Raw genomic sequence first — 22859 nt, 5'->3', positions numbered from 1 at the left:
AGATGTAGAATGCAAATCAGGGCATGCTGAGATAGGGGGCCTATCTAGGTACCTAAGGACACTATTGAAGCCTCAAAATGTTGTCTAGAAGCCCAAATTGGGTTCTTAGACTACCAAGTGTGCCAAAATAGTACCAACTATACCTATGGTTTATTTGGGTCTAGCTTGAGTGTAGTTGGTAGTTTTAGAGTGTCATTGGGAAGCTGGGCTAAAACTAATGCAATTTTAGGTGTTGGGGTTTCTAAATTGATGCCTTAGTGAGGTAACTAGTAGAGGACAATGTTAACACTATAATGGAGGCTTAGAATGATGTTTATGACACATGTAATGATAGTTAAAAAGTTCTATATGAGGGTTTGGTATGCAAGGATGCAAGATGTACAATGCAAAATGCAAGTTTTGGGGTTGAAAAGCAAAGAATGAAGGATGCAAACTAAACCCTAATGAATGCAATGTAAAGAATGAGGGATGCACAATGAGGAATAGAAGATGCAAGTTGAAGCCTATTTGATGTAAATGTGAGGCCTAAGCTAGGGTGAATGCAAGTGGTTCTATGCAAGGATGAAACCTATGTTATGCCAAGCACATTCAGGATCACAAATTGCCATGTTTTCTAAGCCTTTAATGTATTGGACAAAGTTCACAAAGTCTTGAAAATAGTTGAAATGTTTTGATAGTGTTTGATGTTATCCAAGGTGTAAATTTGAATGTTGGCTTTATCTTGATTAATTTTTTACACATACACAAGACACATTCAGACAAGAATAGTTTTTAAAAGTGAACAGACATACCACAACCTAGGCTTTAGGACTATATCCACTGAATTCCTACTTGAACCAAATTTTAGCCATGATTATCCATAGTGGACAACCTAGGATCTTGGCACCATAGGATCCCTCTTACAATCAACTCACTTCTCGAGGATATCAAGATCTACTTCCTAAGGGGCATGACTTCTTAAGGGACTGATGTCTCTACTAAGGACTACAAGAATGTAGGATGTATTTACAAGCATGGGTGACCCCTTGAGCCAATAGATAAAGGATTTTGACCAGTAAAAAAGGTTTTTTAGTAAGGGAATTCTATTTTTCAAGTGAATGATAAAGTTCAGCAAAAGGTCTCCCAACCCCGATAATCGAGGTTTGACACACCACAAGGGTACTGGAGGAGAGCTATCACATAGCAATACTGCCAAAATGGCTTTTACCATAATCAAATTTTATATAGTAGCTGGAAAATTGACTTAAATTTGGCCCATTACCAATCTAAAGTTATCCCCTGGCATACCCAATATCAGATATCTTGGTCCAAGGTAGGCTTCACTATAGAAGTTACATGAATTTCTCTTACACCCAAGATCCATGAATGGCAAGGGGAAAAGATACATCCATGTAACTCCTAGGGATTTAAGCACTATAGATATGCTAGGAAAAAAAGAAAAAATTCATTTTAATCACCAAAAGAAGTGTTATTTACTCTAAGAAATCCACACACATGGTTTTGACAAACACATAGGGTCTTCAACAATTTCTTGCAAATAATCATTAGTAGTTTGTGATGATCATGTCTTCATCCAACGATTGCCACATGATGGAAATAGACCATCAGTAAGACAAAATCATCTAAACTATGTCTTAGAAGCAAATGGAAATCTTAGATGTAGATTTTGATTGAAATAGGTGCTTTCTATGAACCAAGTGTGATCTAACAGAGAAAACTGCAGCCCAGAAGGCCAAAATGACCTAGAATGACCTTAAGTGCACTCAAAAAATGCTAACTATGCCCATGGTACACTTGGGGTGTAGTTACGAGGTCATTGACAAGTTATGGGAAAATGGTGCCTAAGCAAGACCTAGAAACTAAATTTTTTGACAATTATACTACCAAGTGTGCCTAGATAGTTTAGACTATGCCCATGGTGCAATTGGGGCTCAGAAGGGCATAGTTGGTAGTTTTTGGTGTACTTGGTTAGTTAGGAATAGAAAACAAGGGTTATGGTGTCTCCTAGGTCCCTAAAATTGCCTCCTAGAGGTCCCAAGTGCGCCCTAAAAGAGAAGAGTGCACCCTAGGACAACAAGCTAACAAAATGCATGAAACAAGAGCATACAAGTATGTTTCTATGTCCCCTAATAATACTAAGTGAGGTCCTTCCTTGCACCTACAAGCACAAAACAAGAAAACCCAAATTAGATAAGTGCAAATAGTAGTTATACCCTTCCAAGTGAGGTCCTTCCTTGCACCTACAAGCACAAAACATGAAAACCCAAATTAGATAAGCATGTTCACATTGGGTTAACCAGATGTAGGACCTAGAAAATGGGCTAATGTCTAACATACTATGAGAAAATCACAAACCCAATAAACATATATTAACACCCTCTAGTCTACCATGAAAGCCAAATGAATAAAGAAAGCAAAAAAACTTTTAAACTCCCTCTTTCACTTGTAGCTCCCATGTCCTTCTTTCTTCTCCATATGATGTAGCTCCAAATTGCGTATAGTATACACAATGTTGAAGAAAAAGTCTATTATAATGATGGTGCTATGATAATACTTTAATTTTTTATTTTAGTGTGAGAGATGGAGTGAAAATACTAAAGAGCTAAGAACCAAAAAAGATTTAAGAATTAGGGGCTAGAAATGAGAGAAAGAATGCTCATTTTATAATCAACATGGAAGATGAGACTATTGGAATTGTCACCTTGGATATGTGACATGGCAAGAGATTCCTTGGTGAATCCATGATGCATATGATAGAAGATGTCATGTGTAGGATTGAATGACACTTGGAGGTCAAACTTGGCTAAAGATTGAAGAGAATCTATGATGCATCATATGACACCTCAAACCCACTTAAAGCCAAGAATCTATTACAATGGAAGCCAAAGATGGATATGCATAAGGGAATAAGAATATTGGATTATGACATATCTTAGCCAAGTGTCAAAGGAGAATCCATAAGATGTCACACCCATGTGTCATGATGATGTTAATATTATGTGGAATATTTGAATTAAAAGTCCATTATTCCACACAAATAGAAATTAATAAAATAGAATTAATGGTGGAAAATGTGACTTGGAAAATTGTGAATTTCTATGGTTTGTGAATGATAAATCAATTAATTTATAAAATTAATTGATTAAGGATGTTAATTAAGAAGAATAATTAGTGAAATGACATAGGATTAAATTATGGGTTGTTTAATCCTATAGAGAAAATTAGTAGATGATTGGCCAGTTTAATTAAATAAATGCAATAGAATCCTTTGATGAAGCGTGATGATAATGGAGATTGACTAGAATGATGATGGATAGACCAAATCCATGGTCAAATTGATTGATTGATCAAAATTGATAACATGCCAAGGACACATGACATGAATCAAAGATACATAACATTTAACTAACATTGTAAATTCTATAGGATCAAGATTGATTGATAGGATTGACCATAAAAATATTGAAAGATGGAGTGAATATTATTAAAATGGTTTGATGATGTAATTATCTAACACTAAGAGACTCAACAATGTCAAAGATTTGATGATATGAATGATAGGTTGACCTAGCACTGAGAGCCATGATAGTACTAAGGTTAGATTGATAAGATTGGATAAATGATGATAGATTTGGTATGTCTGACATGTTTTGAGTTGTCTATGGTTGATTTTGGGTGATTTTAGGTAGATTTGGGGTGATTCTGAGTTGATTTGATATGATTTTTGATGATGATGAAATGGTTCCAAAATGATGTCAAATTGATGTGAAAGAGGATATGAATGATGATAGACACTATTGACATACAATTAGGTTGGCTAAAAGATCAGAGTTAGTGGAATGAGGAAATGGGATGAATTATTATGAAGAAGTGACATTGATCTAGGGACCCAAGAGTATTTTCAAGGTTTACCACTCAAGATAGTGACAAAATAATGAAAATGATATCTCAATTTTTCACAAAAAAGATATGAATCCAATGCAATTGACGGTTTCAAAATCAGAGTTGAAACACAAAAGTTATGGCCTCCAGAGTGCAACATAGGGGCTTCAGGGGCAATTTTAGGCATCCTACTACCCCAAGTGCACCCAAAATGCACTCAAGTGTGCCTAGTGTGCACTTGGTAAGCTTAATTGTCCTATGAGAGTACCAAGTGTGCCCAAAAAGTGCAGACTATGCCCTAGAAGGCTTCAAGGGCCAGATTTAGCCTAACTAGACTCAAAATGACCTAAAACTTTGTGTGAGAGGCCAAAATGGTGGAAAGAGGTCAAAAAATGAGTTAAATAAGTCAAAAATGGTCACATTTGCTGAAACGTGGTCAAAAAAAGGTCATACTGACGCTAAACTAGGTGGAAAGCCCTAGAAGGTTGACAGATAGTGTAGGATGAAGTAGGAATGTAGGAATGCAAGATGAAGATGATTTGGCATATTGGAACACATGATAATGGTGATGAATAAAGAAATGAATGAAAGAAGACTGAAGAGATGAGATGAGGACCAATTGGAATGAGGTGAAGACTGTTACTTTCAAAGAGTGCACTATATGTCAAATGGAGCTTCATTTTGATCAAACCATAGATGTGAACCATTTTTGAGCATCTACAAGAATCACCTCATAATCTTACACCCACACTTTCACTTAGTCAAAAAGTTTCCATTTTGGTAGGGAAAAGAGTGGAAGATATAGTGAGCTTGATGATTTTGCCAAAAGTGTGATAGTGGATGGGAAAGTGGAGGAGCCTTTTTAGAGGGCTTGTGACAAACTAGTTGGATGTTCAACCACTCTCTAAGTTTAGAGATAATTAAGTTTTTGAAGGGACAAGGCTAAAGAAGGGAGCTCTTCAACAACTATCATTTCCCCTTTTTCTTGGATTCAGCATTGGTGCCCATACCATTGTTTCATTTATGTTTCATAATGATGTTGAATCTATGTTCATGTAGAAATGTAATTATGCATTGTGTGTTGTGTTGTAAATATTGTGATGTGTTATTTGTTGAATTATTTTTCTTGATTACCCCTTGTTTTCTCTATTTTTGACATGAGAGTGAGGACTTCACTAACCCTTTGTGAAGGGAAGAGAAGTCTAGGGTGAAGGGATTAGTTGGTCTTGACATTTATTTGGTGTATGGGCTCCACTATATGCCATTATAATTGATATCTTGCTTTGGGGGTGATAAGGGAAGTATTATGGAGAGAGGAATTTTATGGAGTATGGGCTCCAAGAAATCTATGGTTGATGGTAATGTGTTTGGAAATTTATTATGAAGAGGAGGATGATTGTGAAAGCTCTAGAAGAGAATTTAAATTTTTTATTGTGGAATCCTTGAAAGGGCATGGAAATCACTTAATCAAATATTATTTGATATGGCAAGTCTCCTATCTGAAAAGCACACCTTCACCCTATGTTCATGGTTCCATTTGTGAACCATTGTGAAAATGTGTTGGAAAGGGAATTGTTTAAGTGTTACAATGTGATGTACATATGCATTTTCAAGAGTGGGTGTGATACTCAATTTGAGCCTTCACTAGCTTGGGGATGGCCACTTTGGAGGGCTATGGGTAGGAGTGTGTGTTAAAAATGTCCCACTTCTATAAACCATTATTCTTGAGAGAACCCATGGAAGAGGGAGTCTCAATAGTTAGCTTATAGCTCTCTATCTATGATGTGTAAATGCTATGATATGGTGGCTCTCAAATGAAAAAAAATATTTAACCCTTGGAAGGTGCACCATAGAATGAGAGATTCAAAGAGTAGAGGCAACAGTACCAATATCCAAGAATCTAGAATAAACTGCAATGCAAATGCAAGTTATTCTAAATTAAATGCAAACTAATAAAAAGAACTAATCTAAAGCATAAATGAAACTAATCTAAAAAGTATGTCATAATGCAAGTAGAATGAGAGCAATGCTAAAATACAAAAAATGCAAGAATGCTCCAAGTCTCCAAAATCACCAAGAAAACCTACAACATAACAATAGCATGAGAGACTAAGATTTTTTGAATGAGGAGAGAGCCCTCTCTTTTAAAGAAAAATTGATGGTAGAGATTAAGAGGCAAGATGAATGTAATCAAGGGTGGAGTTTGAAAGTGGGAGTGATCCATGTGCACAAGCATCTCAACCAATCACAATTAATGATTGACTTTTGAGAAGGTTTGAAATGTGTGGAGGAGAATTAAAGTTATTTTTAAAATGGAAGATTCCTCTCACATAGAAAAATGTGCATTCATGTGTAGACAAATATGCCTTTTCTTTTATTTATAAAATAGGAATAATGCTTAATGTGTGCACACTTATGATAAGAGACAAGTGGGGAATTTTATTTAATTAAAAGGGGGACATGTTCTTTTAATTAAATATGAACTTGGTATAAAGTGGTCATACCATAGGTTATAATCGAATAAATAGTTTTTTGAGGATTTGATAAAAAATAACTATTAGATAAATTATGGAAAAATGCTAGAAAGGGGGCTCATAGTCTAGATGACCATTTTTATTTGATTAAATTTTCCCTTCTTTGACTAATGTGTGATTGATCTAGGAACACATGATGTTAAAGAATGAAGAAGCCAAGATGGCAGTGATAGATATAGATATTTGATTCCAAAGAATGACATACAGAGAGAGATAACACATCCTAAATGTACAACCTAATAGTGGTAGTACTGAACATTAAGAAAAAGATGATGTCATAATTCAAGAAGAATGCTAACACTTAGCAAAGAAAATAGACCAAGAGCAAATGAATAGATCAAACAAATGCTCTTAAGAAATAGATAGCTATAGTAGGTGATGATAGAATATTTTTTCCCCCTCAAGATCAAAATCAAAATGAGATAAGGGAATACAAAAATGAGAAAGATATGGGAAAATTAAGATATAGCAATGTCCAAGATGACAAATAGAGGATTAGAACCAAAGACTGACCACCAAGTAATAAAGATATGCCCTAGTTTGACTAACTTTGACCAAGAAAGATAAAGCATAAGAATTAGGTCAAGTGGAAGAGAGTAAAAATGATGAAGAAATGAAGAAATGATGATTCCCCTACAAGATTCAAAGATTAAACCTCAGTAGGTCAGCCAACTACATAGAAGAAAGAAGAAATTTTTGACTAGTGAGATGAAGCCGAATTTGGATTTTTATCCCAAAAATGGATCTAGGGTGTCAAGATTAGAAAAGATAGGTCAAAAGCATAGATGAGATGGTAAGATAGAAAATAAGTTAGAAATAGGAAAGAAGAGATAAGATAAGATCAAGAAGATACAAGAGAAGGATAAATGTAGTTAGCTAACAAGTCCATGAAAGATAAAGAAGAGAGCTCTCTCAACATGCAAAATACAAAGCTAAGCTAGAATGAACCCTAGAATGCAAGCTAATATGAAAAGGTGCAATTGGGATACATAAGTAGGTCCTAGTTTTTATCATCGAGCCTTATTAGGGACACCACAAGATCATACAATCATCACTAGTAAAACTATGAGGATATGAATATAATCTATGCCAGATAGAAATATGGGAATCCAAACTAAGCATCAAAGACATGCAAGTCAAGATGGATAATACAATTCGATTTCCTAAGTTTATTATAGCAAGATTACACCTGTATCAAGGCATAAGTGCTAGGATAGCCCTTGAGTGTGGTCTTGCAAAAATAAACAAAGATGATATGTTGTACGTCTAGAGTGTCACGTTGGACAAGTATGAATTCTCTAAACACCTTAGACTAACAACGTATACCCACAAGTAGAAAGCAAGTAAAACATGCTCCATACCCCCAGTCTTCTAGTCCATGACATCCTTGAAAGACTTATTAGGGAGGGAACACATAGCAAAGAAATCACCATAGACAACACACAAAGAAGATAAAGTTCATCATAGCTCAGTAGTTTAAGTGTTTAAGTGTCTATGTGTAAGTCACTTGGCCATTTCTTTAAGACTTGAATATGATAGTGAGAAAAATCACAACATCAAAGGTTGTAGGTAAACTATGTGAAAAGTGTTGAGAAACACTTGATGTCAAGTTTTTTGAGTTTCCACACAAACTCAAATGCACAAAAAGACCTCAAATAGGCTAAGCAATTGTGTCCCCAAGATGAGGACAAGAAATAATTCCAAGCTAAGAATTGTGTTGTGGAGTGTGTGATTGAGACTAATAGACATAAGTTCAAGGGTCTTAAGTAGCACCTATTTCTAGGTTTTCACCACTTGGAAAATTTTGTCAAGACTTTTTTTTATTTTTATTTTTTATTTATTTATTTTGGTGTTACATCAAAGTCCCTATTGCTAGGTTTTTACTAAGATGATCATTTTTCAGTACATTTTTTAATTTTTAGGATTTTTAAAAAAATGTTTTAGATATTTCAAGCAAGATCACATCATTTTCTCCCAATGTCTAGAAAGGTATAGGACATGATGGAGCAATGAGATGGTAGATAAGAAAAGATATATAAGAAAGGTGTATGAAGCAAGTGAAAGTGATCATGAAGGACTGACTCCTCAAGAGTACCCAAGCTAGGGAAAGAGGTGAAATAGTTAGATGAAGTATGTTTTGGATAAGAAATGGAAGTAATGAGCAAGATAGCATGTAGGATAAGTAGTGAAGCCAACAAGTGAGATAGCATGAAGATGAAGTCTAAAAGAGTAGTCATGTCAAGACACCTATAAGAACCATGTTTTATTTGTTGTGATCAAGACTAAGGGGTCAACTAGATAGGATAGTAATGGGATAGAGAAATAAGAATAAATCTCAAGATGGAGGCTATGAGTGAATGAGAGAGCACTATAGAAAATATCATGGATAAGATAGCCAATATGAAAAGATAGCTCAACATTGTCAAGATCAAAGAGAGAAGAGGGGATAGATAGATGATGGAAGAATTATGCATGATGCCTGTAGGAAGAATATATTGAGGACAAGACTTCATGTATAGAAAGTAAGTGTAAGATTTAGAGGATTTCATGAGGGTTGCTAAAATATTAGGCAAGATCAACATTGACATACACCTTGAAGGGTGTTGGAATGATGGAAGAATCATGGATGAAATATCTTGAGGTTTAAATATATGAGGTGTTAAAAGATATTTGGAAAAAAGTGGAGTCAAAGGCTTTGGAATATTTTTAGGAATATTTTTGGAAGAAGATGGACTGGAAGCCTTTGGAAGCTTGAATGTCAACTTTGAAGTATTTTCAATATTTAAGTCTTTCAAAAGAGACTTGGGAATCCATATAGCTTTATATTTTCCTTTGGATACTTTAGAACATATTTCTTTAATAATGGGCTTAGGAACCCATATTTTCTTTGATTTAGCTCTCTTAATAGTGGACCTTTGTGGTATCTTTTGTGCATTTTCCTTCTTAGCATTCTCATGTTGTTTAGATGGGACATAGTGATCTTCATTTCTCAATGGATTCTTATGTTTATTCTCACTTTCAAAGGACTTGGAATTTGTGGATGAATAAGGCTGATATGACTAGTATAGATGGATAGATGGGTGAAAAGTCATGAAGGATGAGTGTATTTGTTGATCTTGAGGTATGATGGGAGAGCTAGGAGTGGAAAATGGATGAGATGAAGGAACATAAGGTCCCAATATATATGGAAGGTTTGAAGGCTTTCACTTTGATGGATGAGGACCAAGGATAGACTTAGGAGATGAAAATGGATATTGAAAAGGGATATCAACATCTTTAGAGTGAGAAACATAGTAAAAACCATCAATAGACTCATGAGTAGCTTCTATAGGAACAACATTTTTAATAGGAGCACTTGAAGCTTGAGCACAATTTTGAAGTGGGTATGGAGAAGTAGAACATGAGGGGACACTTTGATCTTAACAAGTAGCTTTAGGTAACATAGGAAGATAACTTTTGTCATAATTTTCAGTAAGCTCAAGGGAGATAATGGAAGTGGTATCTTCATCATACTTGTGGTATGGAAAAGACATAGGATACTGAGGGGTGAAATTTTGAAGGAGATGAAAGAGTGCTTGATCTTTATCTTTCTTGACATTTATCACTTTTTCTTTTTGAGACTCCTCTTGACATGGAGCCACTTCTAAGGACAAGGGAGAATGAAGAGTGAATGGAGTAGTGCTTGGATCTTTAGGCTTAGTAGCATGGTAAAGGTTTGTAGCCAAGTGAAGGTTAGCTTGAGTTTCTTTTAGAGGTAGCCCTTGAGGATAGGCATAGTGTACATGAAAAGCATTAGATTCTTTATTTAATAGAGGCATGATGGAAAAATTTGAAGTATAGGGAGGTGTATGAGAGTTGGAAGAAGTGTAGGTATCAAGGAAACCATCACTAGACATAGGTTCATTAATATGATCTTTTGCAAGAAAAGTATCCTCATCACATGAATCATTAGAGGTATCAATAATTCCATTATCAATAAGATCTTGGATTTTATGTTTCATCTCAATGCAATATAAAGTATTGTGCTCATTATGTTGATGATAAGCACAATAGATAACCAAGAATGGGTTTCCATATGAGCTAGACTTAGGTAATGTGATGAGCTTGGTGCCAATAAGTGTTTGCAAAGTGTCATCATAAGAATTTTCCAAGGGAGAAAAAGTTCTATAAAAAGTATATCTAGAGTCCTTTTTTTGTTTCTCAAGTGAATGATATGCATCCATGTCTTCATCATTGTCTTGGCCAAAGATATGTCCATCATGATAGCTTGGAATAGGCTCAAAGGAGGTACCACTTTCTTTCTCTCTAAGGAGGTCTTTAAATCTAGAAGATGAAGAAATTTGATGTCTTGGAGTAGAATATGAAAACCTTGAAGAAGATGAACCATGTGTATGTAAAGGTCTTAAGGAAGATTCATTTAAGAATGAAATCTTCTCCTCTAATATTTTCTCAAGTTTAGACTTCATTTCTATGATACCCTTAGAGAAATGAAGGTAAGAAAGATCATTTGTCTCTTCTAGTTCTTTGTATTGAGTGTATAGATCTTAAAACTCTTTAGTGGCATGGAGGATATCATGATCATCTAGCTTTGGTTGAGGTTTGGTAGCACAAGGTTTGAATTCCATAGTGGTGGATAGATAATCAAGCCTAAAGGAGACTAGAGGAAGCTAAGAAGGTGAAAAAAGATAACTTGATGTCCAAACTAGAGAGATAGTGTGTTTACTTGCCAAATAGTAAATATAAAGTAAAGTAACTTATCAAGAAAGTCTGCCTTCCTAAGCACTACAGAGGTCTTGGCATATGAAAGCTTTCTCATCTTAATAAGGCTCTTTTGGAAAAGAAATTATGGCATATCTTCAATAGTACTAGGGAATGGAGAGACACATTGGTCAAAAAGTACATTAAGAGGCCTTCTATCCAGTTCTCCCTCTTTAGTGAGGACATTCCTAAAGGTTCTACTATCTGGAATGGTTTAATTAAAGCTAGGATCCTAGCAAAGGCCAAAGTTTCTTGGAAATTGGGAAAAGGGGAGGATATCTAGTTTTGGTATGATAATTGGCTTTCTTAGGGCCCCCTAATGAACAATCTAGTCTATGATGTTTGGACGAACCATTGTATCCAACATTTTGGGTTGAAAGTCAGTAATTATAGGAATGGCTAGGGTTGGATAGATCTATCTATAATCTTTGAAGATCTAAGTCCAATCATGTTAATATTAAATTCAATGGTTCTTAGCAATAAGAGGGATGAAATGATCTAGGGGGACAACTCCAATGGTAATTACTCTATTTCTTTTGGGTATATGGCTTTTTGGAGCTTTAAAGAGAGACCTCCTTGGTCAAAAGCTTGGATCCTAGGCCTCACTCCAAAAATCAATATATTTTATTGGCTAGCCTTACAGAACAAAATTCTCACTTAGGACAACCTATTAAAAAGAGATCAGATTCTACCAAGCAAATGTAGTTTATGTAAGAACCAGCTAGAAACTGGCAATCACTTGTTCATTCACTGTACCTTTTATAGGGAGGTCTGGGACTTCCTAACCCAAGACTTAGGGATTAGCTGGTGCATGCTAGATAATCTTGTAGATTTTTTCTACCAATGGAAATCCTTGTTCTATTCCCCTATTTTGTAGGATTTAGGTAATTGGATCTTACCCCACTTCTACTGGAGCATATCGAAGGAGAGAAACAATAGAATCATCAGAGATAGAGAGGAACCTACCATTGTCCTCATGAAAAAGATTAACAAAAATATAAAGGAAAAATACCTAGTAAGGAAGGGGGGAGATATCAAAATGGGCGGTAGGAAAATGGAGAAGGGAAAAAAAAGATTGATAAAAAGATAGGAAGCCGAGTGGCTTTTCCCCCCAGAAGGATGGCATAAAGCCAATTTTGATGGGGCCTCGAAGGGAAATCCTAGCTCCTTAGGATATGGAGGCATTATTAGGAATGAATTCAGGGATGGATTTTTGGCCTTCTCTCTCCTACTTGGATTCCAAACTAATCACTTTGTAGAAGCAAGTGCAGACTGTCATGTGGTGAAACTAGCTATTGAAGTTGGAGTTACCAATTTATGGCTTGAAGGGGACTCAAATAATATTATTAAAATTTTTAATGGAAAATCTCATTATTCTTGGTCAATTGCAAATCTTATTAATGAGACACATGAGACTCTTGCTAAATTTGAAAGAGTCCATGTCACTAATGTTTTTTGGGAAGCAAACTCGATGGTAGATTGGTTTGCAAATAATGGTGTCCAATCCAACCAAAAAATGACCTAGCAACCAAGAAAGAGTATTTTGGTGAATGTTAAGAGTCTGATCGAGCTAGATAAGATCCAAGGGAGTATGGAGGAGATCAAAATACTATTATGAATAGGAAAGGCTTATCGGAAAAGGGTACAACTCATAAAGGCTACATTGGTAAATGCAAGAAGTGGGAATTATTACATTTTATTCGACACGCTTCATGGGTGTTTTGTTGCATTCATAATCTAAGCAAAGACAAGAACTATTTCTTCAACTGCCCTCAAAAACATGGAGAACCCTATCAGGTGGTGAGGTTTTAGAGAGGTGTGCTTATGAGAATTGTGGGATAGAAAAGTACTGAAATGGTGGGAAAAAGGTGCAAAAAAGAACTAGTAGGAAAAATGGAGAAATGGAGAAGTAGGGAGAAAGTTTGGGAGTAAATGGTTCAAGGCAAGATTTCAAGGTATATTACGAAGCTGCATGGCTGCAACCAAAATGTGACTAACAACAAGGTCAATTTGTGGAAGGATGGTATAGTCAAGGTGATCTTCGCTGTGACTGAGATTCCAATGGTGGGCTTTAAGTTCTTTAGGGATAAAAAGCTTTTGGCCAGTGTTGTGAAGGACTTTGCCAACAATCCTAAGGAGTTGAATGCCCTAAAAAAAAAATGATACATTTAATGATCTAGAGTCTATAATGAAGATTTGGAGGTATGTTTTGTGCATTGTCATTGAGTCCATTACTCTTGACCCTAGGTTTGATCATGTTTGCACCCACCATGTTGTTCTTTTGAATCATTTTCATCATGATAGCAAAGTTTCTTTCCCTTTTTATTTGTTGAATTCTATGAGCAAGGCAGTGTCAAGCTTCAAAAAGAAATCCTCTACTAACCTTTCTCTACATGAGGGGCTATTACTACTCATCTATGAGCACTTCAAGGCTCAAACAATTAGTAACATCCTGTCATAGGCTAAGAATGAGGAAATTGATAGCTCTAGCTATTCCTCTGACTCAGATGATATTTAGAGTATTAGTTCCAAGGAAGGAGGGCCTACCTTTGAGGGTAAAATAGCTTTACCAAATGTTAAGAAGTCTCCCTCCCCCATCATCCCTAGAATAATTAGCCCTAGAGATCATGGTTAGAAGAATACTGAGAAGGAGGAACAAGACACCTATGATGAAGAAGAGGTGATGGAGTCTAAAGATGAGGAAAATGAAAGGAAAGAGGAAAAACTGGATTCTCAGGGTGGGAAGAAATGTAAGAGGGTGGGCATGGAGGATGAGAGGTTATAGCAGGACCTAGACTCTTCCCTGATCCCTCTCTCAATTGTCCATCCCTAGGCCCATCCAGAGGAGTAGACTCATGATAGTTTTGGTGCTGAGTGTGGGGAGGTGCTAGCCAAAGATAGGAGGAAAGCATGGAGAAATTTTAATGTGAGGACCTTGAAAATGAGTATTTTTAGGGAAGTGATGAAACCCTAGATCCTGTGGACAATCCAGAGGAACCATGACCTGAAGAGCTCATTAACCCTATGATAGTGGCTATCTTTGACAATGCTAGGGAATCTAGGATGAACCTCTTGAACAATTCCCACAACAGCATGGTTGATAATTTTAGGTCAATCAAGTGGCTTTTTTCATGAGCTAGAGGAGGTTAAGGAGAAGGTGGTTCAAATGGAAGGAGCTAGGAATCTTAAGGGCTTGGAGAAAGGGATAAATTATGATGATAGGCATAGCCTAGTGGAAAGGAGGACCCACAATCTAGAAAATTATAATCATAATCTATCGAGCCAAACAATCTCACTACTCAACTTGATCATTAACAATATTTTATCTTTAATTGAGTGACTTAAAGATAGAGGCATGTAGGGGGATGTGGAAGGAAAATATAGGGGTAAAGCCAAATCTGATGAAGACAATACCACTAGTATCAACTTTTCTACTCTAGACCAAAAAGATCTTAGGACTCACCAGTAGGAGGCCGAGGAGAACAAGATGGCACAGGAGGCTGCACAGGTCATGCAGGAGCTGGAAAGAAAGATCGAGGAGTAGTTCCTATTATTTTCCTTTTTGGTTGGCTTTTCATTCTGGCTTTTGGCTGTTTTGTTTTTTCTTTTTGGTTTGGCCTTTTTTTATTTGGTTGGGCCTTGTGCTACTTCAGCCTTTAGACTTGTTTATTTTGTGGCTGGACTTCTAACACTTATTTTCAGCCTGATTTGTATTATCTCTTGGCTTTCAAGATCCCTATAAAACCTATTTATCTAATAAAAAAATTATCAAGAAAGTGTCCAAGAGACTTACAACACTAGAGACTCAAGTCAAGATCTAGGCAAGAAGCCAAATATCCAAGTAGATAGAGCAAGTGGGGTGAAAAGTGAACAACTTTCCCAACTTAAGAGTTTAGTCAAGAAATCAAGGTAACCATTTCAGTAAAAAGATAACTAGCAAGCTGAGATAGACCATAAAGATAGAAAGACCAAAAGCACTAAGACCAAAGAGCCACTTTAAGCATGTTCAAGCACTAGAGACATAGAAAATAAAAATCAAATGATGAGACTCCCCTTAGAAAGCAATAGAAGAATTTTTTTAAGACTTGATGCTCTGACTTGGTTGACAAAGTTTGACAATAGTTGATAGCATTTCAAGTTTGATGTTCAAAGGCAATTTTTTTTCAACCAAGATAATGACACATGGAGTAGTCTTCAAACAGTCAAGCAAGGGACAAAGAAACCTTGCATGATACAAGCATATGCGAGGTCTTAAAAGAAAGCCCTAAAACTATCATTATGTGTATGCTCAAAAGATTTTCGTAGGTCTAACACATTCAAGAACACATCACGCAATATCTACCCAAAGTCATAGTTTATTACTCAACAACTTGGCCCACGCTTGATGCTCCTTCACCTCACACCAAGTGGTTTCCCACAAGAGATATTGGCTTTACCATGGAAGTTCCATAAGCACAACCAAGGAATCATAGATGGTGGGTGTAAAATCTTGGGGTGATCTAGGTAGTCCACTAGGATCAATCCTTGCACCAAGAAGTTGAGCAGAAAAATAGGGTAGATGCTAACCTAGAGTGTTTATAAAAGTATTTTGTTTGTAATGTTCTTCTTGCACCCAATTAAGGGACACCCCACCTTGTGGTGGGTAATAAACCTCGCAGTCACAAGAGAACCTTAAGTAGTCCCATAAGTGATCACACTAAGAGAAGATAAACACTAAATCTACCATGGTTTTGTGTCCTTGATAGCCTCGAGTTTATAGTGGGTTGGAAGAGCTAGGTAATTTTCTTGTCCCCACTTGGGTTGTTCCTCTTAGTTTGTCTAGGAACAGGCCCTCTAAAGGATTCTAACTACCACAAAATGGATCCACTCTCAAGGGTGAAGAGAATACATTCCTACCTTTATTTCTTCCCCCAAACATTCCAAGAAGCTTCAATTAAACATTTCCTTTCAAAATCAAAAGGTGGGTCAAGATTTCTAAGTCATTGCAAGGGTGAAGAGCATACTCTCCTATCACCAAGGAATACTAATTGCAAGTTTACTATGCCAAATAAATGAAGGCAACTAGTAGAATGTCACAAATGGAATAAAATAAATACTAGAAAGATTGGTTTTTATGCTTCGGGAAGCCCTGCAAACAATTGTTAGTAGCCCTTGTGCATTTGAAGCTTTGACATGCATTCTTTTTTAGCAATGAAAAAGAGAAACTCCTACAAAGAAACCAAGGTTAGGGCATAACAACCAAGTAAGACCTACAAAAAAAGTGTTTATTTTCCTCAAAAATCTAAGTCATCTTCCAACCAAGTGTATGCAAAGAAAGTGCAAGTTAATCACAAATGCTTTCATTTTTACTCTTTGATTTTGACCTAGTCAACAAGATTGGACTTGTTTGCTATGATTTCAGATTCAAAAATGGAAATAAAAAGAAGAGACCCTTAATAAAATTAGAGAGATTTCCAAAAATGCAAGAAATTCAAAAAATCTCTTCATTTGTGCCCTAGGAACCCATTTTGTCAAAATAGATTGGATTTATTAAATTGAGTTTTTGATCCTTAATATGACCTCAAAATTCAAAACATAAAAAAAGTACCCATTATATAATTCAATTTTTTTTTTTGAAAATCTAAATTTTTCTAAAGAATTTTCTAATTTGTGATCATAAATGACTTTTTATGAAAAGAAAAGAAAAATTCATAACTAATGCAAATCAAGTCAAAATGATCTAAAAATTGGACTGAGAAATCTTGGACACACAGTCAACCTAAAAAAAAAACTTGAGAACCAAACCCTAAGTGGTTTAGGAGATATTATCAAATCTTTAAAAATCTAGGGTTTTGGCCTTCAAACCAATCTGTATATGGGTTAGCCTTAAAACCAAAGTGAGAACTCTACAAAAGCACTTGATTAGATCCAATATGCTACTATAAAAAAAACTAGAAATGAGAAATGAAAGCAAATGGAGCTAGAAACTTGATTCAAGCCCCATGGTGGGCGCTAAAAATGTGTGCATAAAAGCGTCACACTTCTATAAACCATTATTCTTGAGAGAACCCATGGAAGAGGGAGTCTCAATAGTCATATTATAGCTCTCTATATATGATGTGAAAAGGCTATGAGATGGCAGCTCTCAAATGAACCAAACTATGCAACCCTTGCAAGGTGCACCATTAAATGAGAGATTAAAAGAGTAGAGGCAAGAGTGCCAATTTCCAAGAATCTAGAATAAAATGCAATGCAAATGCAAGTTATTCTAAATGAAATGAAAGCTAGCAAAAAGAACTAAGCTAAAGCATAAATGAAACTAAGCTAAAAACTATGTCATAATGTAAGTAAAATGAGAGCTAAGCTAAAATACAAAAATGCAAGAATGCTCCAAGTCTCCAAAATCACCAAAAAAACTTGCAGCATAATAATAGCACAAGAGACTAAGATTTTTTGAATGAGGAGAGATCCCTACCTTATAAAGAAAAATAGACAGTAGAGATTAAGAGGCAAGATGAATGTAAACAAGGGTGGAGTTTGAAAGTGGGAGTGATCCATGTGCACAAGCATCTCAACCAATCATAGTTAATGATTGACTTATGAGAGGGTTTGAAATGTGTGGAGGAGAATTAAAGTTATTTTAAAAATAGAAGATTCCTCTCAAATAGAAAAATGTGCATTCGTGCGTAGACAAAAATGCCTTTTCTTTTATTTCTAAAATAGGAATAATGCTTTATGTGTGCACACTTAAGATAAGAGAGGAGTGGGGAATTTATTTAATTAAAAGGGGGACATATTCTTTTAATTGAATATGAACTTGGGATAGTGGTCAGACCGTAGGTTATAATCGAATAAATAGATTTTTGAGGATTTGACCGAAAATAACTATTAGATAAATTATGGAAAAATGCTAGAAATGGGGCTCATAGTCTAGATGACCATTTTTAGTTGATTACAAGGAGGAGATCCTCCATGGTTCTTTTTTTTTATTTGATGAATTTATAGATTTTTTACTCAATGATTTCATGGGAGAAAATTGGAGTTACTCATTGTGATGATGTAACATGAAGGAAACTTGTCATTGTACAATGCAATTGTAGAGGAGAAATCCCCATCTTATCTACATTTCTGTAATTGCTTTATTCCATGATAGAAATGAGGGAATTATGGAAGAATAATATTTAATTGCCTTATTTCTTTTTCATGGATTTTCATTCATATGTAATGGTATATAAGGTTGAAATATGATTGTAGGTGTAGCTGAAATTTTGTAAGAAATCATCCACATAGATAACATAGTGTGCTCAATATTCATTAAAAAGTACATGTTGGGATTATGCCCATTTGAATTCATGAGAAGATATGAGAAGGTTGCATTCAAATTTTCTTGATTATGTAAATTAATTACATAATGTACATAGTTCAATAGGAAATGGAATATAAGTTTCATTTCAATGATGAATGAATGAACAATTTATTTGATTGAGGACTATGTTTCAACATAGGATCATTTTTCTTCCTAAGAAAAGTATGTAATAGTTCTAGTGATTGCAGTAGTTTCTATAAGTATTCAATAGATGCACTTTTGTCAATCATACCAAATATGTTATAGCTTTAAGGCTTGCATCCCATGATTACAATATATGTGCATAATAAAATGAAGAGAGAAACTTATATGAATAGTAAGTCTAGAAGTGTTTATTTTGTTTTTTGGATTTTGTATGCAAATGTGAAACATAACCTCATTGTCAGGAAAAAATAGTATAGTGCAATAAAATAATCCCTAAGGAATATACTTAAGAAACACCAAATAAGGAACAATAATATAATATTATTACCTAGCTAAAAAGGAATCACTTGGAGAAACCCAAGAAATCACGTGACCCTTGGGATCAACATAAAATGTCCTATATATATATACATATATATATACATATACATACATACATATATATATATGTGTGTGTGTGTGTGTGTGTGTGTGTGTGTGTGTGTGTGTGTGTGTGTGTATGTATATGTATATGTATATGTATATATGTATATATATACATATACATATATATGTATATGTATATGTATACATATACATATACATATATATGTATATGTATATATATAGATATATATATATCTATATGTATATATATGTATATATATACATATACATATATATAGATATATGCATATGTATATGTCTATATATAGATATATACATATATCTATATATATGTATATGTATATGTATACATATACATATACATATACATATACATATACATATACATATGCATATACATATACATATATATATATATATATATGCATATGTATATATATATATATATATCTATGTATATATCTATGTATGTATGTATGTATGTATGTATGTATAAAACAACAAACTAGAAACTATATTTAATCCCCTACCTTGCCCCTTCATCACCTCATTCCACACATTCGAGGACATGGCATTGACTTGGGGAAGAAGGGAAAAAGTACCAAGGGGCTTCCTGCCATATATCACTCCCTTACCCCTTATTGGCCATGATATACCACTTGTTCCACATCCCCATGTACCAAGGTACCATATGGAAAGGGATGTGGATATCCTTCTTACAAACTATATAGTTGACAAATTTTCAAAAAAATTGAAAACATCATGGATTTTTTTGAAATGTTTAGCATTTTATCTTCATGATCTACATAGTTTGTAGTAAAAAACAACAAAAAGTTTGGAAAAAAATCACTACGTTTAAGTGAATCTAGAAAAAAAAAAAGTTTGACTTTGTTTTATCTTTAGTGCATTTCATCTAGAGACTAGCGTATCCCTATGGAAATAATGCATGATATCATAAACATTTCAAAAATACACTCACCTAACCCACTTATCCATGCCTCCACACAAGCATGTCAAGCTTTCTAGATGGGAACTAGGTTGTAAAGGAAAGGGCACATAGGGAGTATGGTTAAGGGACCACAACCCCACCACATCTCCACATATTTCTCATGCCCATGTCTCTAAGGAAAAATTTGCCACCTTGTCTAGAGAATGAAAGGCATGAAAGGTGGAGGGTGTAGAAGTAAGGGGCATGTGAGTGAAGGAACAAAACAAAAAAAACACTTAGGTTGGGAAAAGAGTTAGTCTTATGTTAGTTCAAGATTTGGGGAAGGGAATAGGTATTAGAATAACATTTAATACTTACAATAATTAATGAAGTTGTTAGATTTGGGTTGAGTAGTTAGAAAAAATATAGTTAGTACACTAATAAATTTGGACTCAATTTTTGATGAATTTTGGTCAAAATTTTGACCTAGGTTGGTTGAATTTCTACCAATTAGTTCATCATTATTTTTCATTTCAAAAGTTTGACCAGCTTTTAGGTTGGTAAAACTTTTGACCAACAGTTTGTTGAAAAGGTTTTATCTCTATTGATCTTGATTTGTCATTGTCAGTAAAAATTTTGACCAACTATTGGTCAAAATTTTTCAAGTTTTAGTCAAAATTTCCACCAATTGTTGGTAGAAATTAATCAATAATTGGTCTAAATTTCAACCAATTCTTGGTGGAAAACTTCCAAGCATTAGTCAAAATTTCTACCAATTGTTGGTAGAAAACAATCAATAATTGGTCAAAATGTCCACCAATTGTTGGTAGAAAATAACAAATAATTGGTCAAAATTTACACCAATTATTGGTAGAAAACTTCCAAGCATTGGTTGAAATTTCCACCAATTTTTGGTAAAAAACTATCTAGAATTGATTGAAATTTTCACCAATTATTTGTAGAAAACTATCAAGAATTGGTTGAATTGTTGACCAATTCTAGCTCATCCATTGACCAGGATGCCATGATCACGACCAAAGGATTGGTCAATAATTTGACCATTCGTTGGTGGAAAACTATGAGGAGATGGTTAAAATTTCAACCAAACTAAGTTCTTTAAAAAAAAATAGAGTACATGAATCCCCTAATGAATGCCTACCCATAGACTCTCTCTTAGATCATCTTCTTGGACTAGCACAATTTTAGAAGAGGCTTGGCAACAATTTCCATTCTATAGCACATTTGTTCAACAATTTTGTAATTGACCTAATGGTGAGACCTTGTCTAGCATTAGGTGGCTACTTGGTGCTCTAACAATTTGTTATGAACCTATCATGGCTAATGGAAGATACTAAAATGAAAGCTCCCAATGACTCGCCAATAGAATACATGCTAGTGTTCAAGAAAGACACATTTTCTAGATTTTGAATATTGGCATCAACATCCTTTCTATTGAAGGGTTGTGAAGCATCTCTATTTCTATGCAAGGGATCCCTAAAGTCATCTATATGAAACTTTATTAGCAAAATTTATGGAATGATTTGAAAATAGTTGTCATTTTGGTTTCTTGGAAAGAAAATTGAAGGCGAGTTGTCATGTAGGAGTTGGGTTGCTTATCATGAGTGACGAGGGAGCCATTTCCAAGAATGAGGAAAGGATGAATGCAATACTTGATTCTAAATAAAATCAATGACATTGGATCTATAAGAGCATAATGAAGTAGTAGCCCATTTGCTATACGTGGCTCCCTAAAGATGCTTTTCTTTCTCACTCTATAGGCACAAATTCAAGAGTGTGGTTTGAGAGTGATTATTGTTCTAGTGTGTTGTTTCTATGATTTGGAAAGAGATGCTAAGGACAGAGCTTACATCTAGAACTTGGGATGTTTGTGCAAGTGAGTAGGGGAGCTTCTATTATGTAAGCTTGTCAGATAGATTAGAGCTATTGGCAACATCCCCAACCATAGATGAATCATTAAGAGTAGAATATGAATCCATGAACCATTAGGGGAGTCAAGTTTGATATTCTCAAGGAGGCCCTTCAAAGAATCAACCACATGAGGATGCACATGAGGATCTTCCATGATAGCAAGGTTTCAAAATAAATGGAATCATTGTTGTGACATATGGGATATAATGGTTATGGAGATATATTAAAGATAGAGTAGTTTGGATGGTAGTTGTTGTTTAGTAAGAATTGTAATCAGCCATTTAGATAATTGTCATTAAACTTGTTCTCAATGGGCAATTACTTGAAAACTTAAATATCTAAAGGGATACTTCTCTTAAGAAAAGTCTCTGGACTTATATTGATAGACTATCAATTATCGTAGGGCATCAAAGATAAGAAGAGCAATTGGGAAAAAATGAACCATAAGCAGTAGACGCATAATTTGGATCAGGTTCTCACTAATCTAATTCAGGCTTGTTATAATCAGCATTTAATCATCTGAATAATAGCTCTTGTGAACAAAGAGGGTGTAAGGGGTGGAGGAATATTTTCTTCATATCTTATGATGGGAGCCTACTTTATATATTAGAAAAAAGAAATAGTCAACAAAATATGTCAATTACCTTTTATGTTGAAGGAGAATTATCACCCAAGGATTGGTTGTGGTTAGCTAATCTATATTAAGTTATTCAAGGAAAATCCATGATTAACTTAAAGAAAGAAACAATTGCATATAAGGCAACAATTAGCATACATTGGAAATCTTTAATAATAGTTAATGAAGGAAAGGTGTGATTAAATGTGAAATATAAGATATATACATATTAGGTGTTTTTCTTTATTGATACCAATCTTGAAGTGGCTTCCATCTTCATGGGCTATGGAATCACCATTTGCTACAAAGATACTGAGATGTCACCAACATACTAAA

The sequence above is a fragment of the Cupressus sempervirens genome, chromosome 11 (genome assembly GCF_028749045.1).
Source record: "Cupressus sempervirens isolate cs-2001-9-10 chromosome 11, ASM2874904v1, whole genome shotgun sequence".
Classification (NCBI taxonomy): domain Eukaryota; kingdom Viridiplantae; phylum Streptophyta; class Pinopsida; order Cupressales; family Cupressaceae; genus Cupressus; species Cupressus sempervirens.
The sequence above is the reverse complement of the archived record's forward strand: the minus strand, read 5'-3'. Positions refer to the sequence as shown.